The following is a 6,043-nucleotide window of genomic DNA, read 5'->3' as shown; positions in this document are numbered from 1 at the left end:
GCATACATATAAACTATTTAAAACTATTTAAAAAATATTTCAGCTGCAAACCTGCGGTCATGCTGGAGCACCACCGTTGACTGAGCTACAGCATTATTTGGAACCTCTTCTGATATGTGGCCTTTGGTCGATGAGGGAGTTTGATGCTGCTGCCCTCGTCTGTGTTTCCTGCCATGAGACAGGCTCGTCAGGAACCCTTGACAGGAAGCGATCTAGTTTTCTTTTAAAGACACTTACATCCACACCATGCAGGTCTCTCAGGCATTTTGGAAGGATATTAAAGAGCTGCGGGCTCTTGAAGTCCAAGCTGTCGCAGTATCTGGTCCTGTATTTTGTTGGCGATGCTGGGATCTTTGGCACTATGCAGCAGCGTCCGGTTCTGCAGTTTGAGTAACTTTCAATACCAAAGCTTGGTACAAGGCCTTCTAGGATTTTCCAGATATACATCACTGCATATCTCTCCCGCCTTCATTCCACGGAGAAGAGATTTAATTCTTTCAGTCTTTCACGGTAGCTGATACGTTGCATCGAGACGATTTTCCTAGTGTAGCATCGTTGGATAGCCTCGAGTTCCACCGTGGATTTTATATTGTGTGGCGACCAAAGTTGGGAGCAGTAATCTAAGCGGTTGAGAGCTATGTCCTCCAAAGGATCATCAATGTCTCCTTTTCTCTTGTTTTGAAAGTTCGGAAGATCCACCCAGCCAGCCAGCCGTCTGCATTTTATTACCAAATTGGTAATATGCACTTGGAAAGATGCATCATTGCTCATTTCAATGCTCAGGTCACGCACTAATTTTGATTCGTGGATTTCAATTCCTCCTGGGCCAATATATCCTGTCTGCATGTCGTTTAGCTTTGTGTGCTGGGAGCGTAGGGCCTGGAATTTTCCTGCAATAAACTGCATGTTGTTGTCCTCAACCCACCTGTATATTGCGTCCAACTCCCGTTGCAGATGTGCAATATTTCCAGGATTTTGTATTGTCTGAGAGACTTTTGTGTCATCTGCATAGCTAGCAAGGGTGGCTATCTGAGCAGCCGAGGGTATGTCTGAGAGGGCCACTATGAATAGCAGAGACCCCAAGACAGTGCTCTGTGGAATACCACTTGCTATTTGTGTTTCCTTGGAGGTGGTTCCATTGGCCACTACTGTATGACGTCTATCCTTTAGAATGTTGTGCAGCCATTCTCCAAGTTTTCCCCTTATGCCGAGATCGTGCAGTTTGTGACATATCCGTACCATGGTCAACTTTATCAAAGGCTTTTGCAAAATCGAGATATATCACATCCACGCTTAAGTCATTCAACAGATGTTTTAACACCCAGTCGTAGTGTTGCAGGAGCTGTGTTAGACAGCTTCTATCTGGACGAAATCCAAGCTGGGTGTCAGTCAGCGAGTCATTTTCTTCTAGGAACGTGATTAGTTTCTTGCGAGCTATTCGTTCCATGACTTTGCTGATGTATGAGGTCAGAGATACAGGCCTATAATTTTTAGCATCTGCTCTGCTTCCTCCCTTATGGATGGGGCATATTATCCCTTCCTTCAGTTTTTCAGTTTGTTCGTTCAATATTTCACTTACCCTCATAGGGTTTCCTATGAGGGAGCCATCTTTTTGGAAGAGGGGACCTATCTTGTGGCGTATTGTGGCTGTTTCTTTGGCAAACTTAAAGAAAGCTTGAGAGTTTGACTTGATATTTTCTATAGCCCAAGCTTCTTTATTTTCTCTCTCCTTTTCATGAGACTGATGCAGACATTTCTCAATCTCCAATAGCACTCTCTCCAGACGAGACTTCTCGCCACTTTTGGGATGATTGCTCAGGCGGTTCGCAATCCGTCGTCTCATAAGAAACTTCCTTTCTCTTGGGATTCTGTTTCTGTGTATGTTCGCCTTGCACAATGGGACAGATTTGTCATATATGGCTTGTATATGGCTTGTAGAGTGAAGCAAATACTGACAAATCAACCTATTGGCTGTTACTCACTTGCCTGTATTAGGTAATGTTTTAATCTGTTGAAAGTCTGTATCTGATCTATGAACCTTATTTCCACATTAGTGATAAACAGGTGACAAACCTGTAGATTCTTGCTTCGTCTTTCTTATCATTTCGTATGAGAACAATTCACCTATTTTGTCATGCACGATAGCATTCTTTTCGTTAAACATCGAATGAGATATCACGTGATGTATAAAGGGAATTTACAAGGTTTGAGCATTTTGAATTTATTTCCTTTTCTCTTTTGCAATATATTTGGGCTTTTGAAGGTGGCGAGCAGCCAGAAACGTTAGCAGGCCGGGCGAAATGCTTAGCGGTATTGTGTCTGCCGTTGCGTTCTGAGTTCAAATTCCGCCGAGGTCGACTTTGCATTTCATCCTTTCGGGGTCGATAAATTAAGCACCAGTTGCGTACTGGGGTAGATCTCATCGACTGGCCTACTCCCCCAAAATTCCAGGCCTTGTGCCTAGAGTAGAAAAGAATATATTTGGGTTTTTTACTTTTAATTTTACCTATTATTATTATTATTATTATTATTATTATTATTATTATTATTATTATTATTCGTTTCAACGGAATGCACGTGATTGTTCACTCTTAATGTAAATGTTTCGCTCTTAATTTTGTTTCCAAAAGTTTGTTCATTGCTTATATTCTTATATTCTTATATTCTTATATTCTTATATGCTTATATTCTTATATTCTTATAAAACATTTGTCAAAAGCACCACCTTTGCATAGGTCTGGTAGTACTGCGTTGTTAGTGCCCCTTTGGAGGCTGAAATTTCAAAATCTCTCACTACGAGCACCAGGTCCACAAAAGCCTCAAGAACAAAGCCAGCAATGACCAGCAACAAAAACAGCTCCGACCCCAGCAACAACGGCATCATTAACAACAGGGATAGCAAAAATCAGTAAATGCTGGAAGATCACCAACACCAGCAACAACTGCAACCCTAGCCGTTAAAATAAGTACTAGTTGAGGACTGGGGTTGATGTAATTGACTTGTTCCCTCCCCAAAATTGCTGGCCTTGTGCCAAAATTTGAAACCATTAAAGTCTTATCGTTTTTGCTTTCATTTTAACCTTGTATTTGTGCAACTCCATAATAAATCATGTTATTCATATTATTTAGCCGTATTATTTTTCAAGTTGGTGTCAGCTTTGAAGTTTATCTTTTCAGAGTCAATAAAACAAAGCACCATACAAGTTCTGAGATCTATGGCATCGACTCAGAACTATTGGCCTTGTGTCTAAGTCAAAGATCATTATTTTCAGTTACTCATTTAACTCTTCTAATGCCAAAAATGAGATTCTCTTTGCAGTTATCACTAACCCTTTGAGCCCTGACCTCCTTGTAGAATGATGCTATAGTGCAGACGCGCTCCACCGGTAGAGTAGTGCTACGGTAAACCAGTGTTACGGGCTCAAAGGGTTAATGAGAGCATACTCTCTCGTTTACTATTGTTTTTTTCTCGAAATTTCCTAGTTTATTTGTATTCTTCCTCTCATACATCTAAAATTAGTGAAAAAAATTTCACCCCCCTCCCCCTCTCTCTCTTTCAGTCTTTTCTCTTTGTCATTTTGGTTTTGGGACTCTATGTTTCCTTTGTAAGACATTTGTTTGTCTCGGAACTATACCTAACTGAGAGAGCAGAAGATGCATTCAAACTAGTAGTGCAGCACAGAAGGTCCAGTTACTAACAGAGCCTTCTGTACTGGTAGTAGAAGTCACTTTAATAAAATAGAAAAAATAGAACTGCAGACGACATCAAAAGCAGTAGCAACATTACAAGTAGATCCAGGTACGGAAGACCATGGGTGCTACTATCGTTGTTTCTGAAGCACTACACGTTACAGTTCCGGGAATAGCCGGAGCAGAAACCGAATCTGTTCAAGATTCGAACAGAGAAAGGAAACTATTCGGCACGCACTCGTTCAGTGTCCGGGTGTCATTGATATGCAGAGTTATGTCAAGAATCCATTGTCACGTGTATGATCGATCTGGTTACCGATCGAGCCTCTTGTGAGGATCACCCTGCCACCTTCTTTAAAACTAAGGGGGAAAAGTTTTCCTCTGTCTGGGGGCTATGGTAAAAAAGAATGCGTGGTGGATAAAAACTGGAAGACTAAAGACATAGTTTTCCCTTAATGTAGCTTTCATCGTCTTTTCTCAAGTTCGACTTGGAAAGTAAGATGAGTGTGAAGAGGGAGATGTTCACCTTCAATAAATTATTTTAAAAGGTGGGGGACTTTAGAAAACATGGTGCAAGTAAATGAACCTCCTCTCAGTATTCGTCTGTGAGTCGGAGAATGACAGTTAGGAGAGGGCAGTTGCTCTTTGTAGTCTGGTTGATCCTGGATTTGTAAGGTTCTCTGGTATATTGTAAGCAGTTATCCTCCTCTCTGAAGACTACATCACATACTATTATACTGTATCTACTTTCTTAACTCATTCTTTTTCTTCTATCATTCGATTTCTAGTTGCAGTTGACTTTCTCTTTCATCTTTTGAGGTCGATAAAGTACCAGCTAAGTACTGCGGTTAATGTACTTGACTTGTTTCCCGCCACTCCGCCTCTCTAAATTACCTGCCAGGTTTAGAAAGAGCTATTTTCGACCAATTATTTTTTAATGCGTGATGAATTTATCTGATAAAGATTCTATTTATTTCGCCATATTTGTGGCTTATCAACATAAGCGCAGGAGTGACTGTGTGGTAAGAAGCTTTCTGCCCAACCACATGGTTCCGGGTTCAATCCTACAGCGTAACACATTGCGCAAGTGTCTTCTACTACAGCCTCAGGCCGGCCAAAACCTTGAGTGAATTTGGTAGACGGCAACTGAAAGAAGCCCGTCGTATATATGTGTGTGTGTTTGTGTCTGTGGTTGACCCCCACCACCCCATCACTGGGCAACCGGTGTTGTGTGTGTTTATGGCCCTGTAACTTAGCGGTTCGGTAAAACAGTGCAATATAATATGTATCAGGCCTAGAAAAAATGTAGTGGGGGCGATTCATTCAACTGAAAAGTCTTCAAAGTGGTGCCCTAGCATGTCCGCAGTTTAATGACTGCAACAAGTAAAAGATAGAAGTTTATATGATGTTCTGTTGAATTGTGATTTTTATCCATTTTATTTGTTCCAAATCTTTGTTATATTTCTTCTGTCGTACTTTTGAGATGAATGCAATTCTTTTGCTTCAGTTGCCAGTAGATGTCTTCCATATTTGCACTCTCGTCATTGCGTTAATTTTACAGTTGGCTTGTATTATTGAGTGCACTGTGTTACAATGACGTTTTGTTATAACCTACAGTGTGTTGAATGATTATCTTTTGAATATAGTTTCCTGAACAGCTAAGATTATTTGGTTGTTGTTAAATCTTTAGCAACTCTTTTTGTGTTTAATAATTTTACGCTATTTTACTTATGAGTGAGATTTTGAAGTGTTTTTTTCTTTCTTTCTTTTTTGCAAGATATTTTAAGTTGACTCCATGATATTGCCTGAGGGATTTAATATGTTGATAAGTGTTTTGTAATCTCTGAGTATTCCATTCCGATGCGTTCGTGTTTTGCTATTTGTTAATTCCCATTGCAGAGGTGTAACTGTTATTTAGTTGTCAGCTTTGTGCGTTTGTCTCGTAATTAACGACAGATTCGGAAAACTTGCGTGGTAAGAAGCTTGCTTCTCAACCACATGATTCCAGATTCAGTTCCACTGCGTGGCACCTTGGGCAAGTGTCTTCTACTATAGCCCTGGGTCGACTAAAGCCTTGTGAGCGGATTCGGTAGACGGAAACTGAAAGAAGCCTGTCGTGTGTGCGTGTATATATATACTTTCAAAATGTAACCACGTGTGTATCGTTGGCGATTTTCTTCCCCCGTCTTCCCTTCTTTTGGACTTACCTCTATTTCTGAAGAAGAGCTTTGCTCGAAACGTAAAATCCTCTTTCTTTCCCTTCCTGAGCGTCTGATAATACAGTACTTGTACTACGTCCTCGCGTTGTTGTTTTTTCTTGTTTGTTCTTCTTTGTTTGGATTCATTATATATA

The sequence above is a fragment of the Octopus bimaculoides genome, chromosome 17 (assembly GCF_001194135.2).
Source record: "Octopus bimaculoides isolate UCB-OBI-ISO-001 chromosome 17, ASM119413v2, whole genome shotgun sequence".
Taxonomy (NCBI): Eukaryota; Metazoa; Mollusca; class Cephalopoda; order Octopoda; family Octopodidae; genus Octopus; species Octopus bimaculoides.
Note: the sequence above shows the minus strand (reverse complement) of the source record.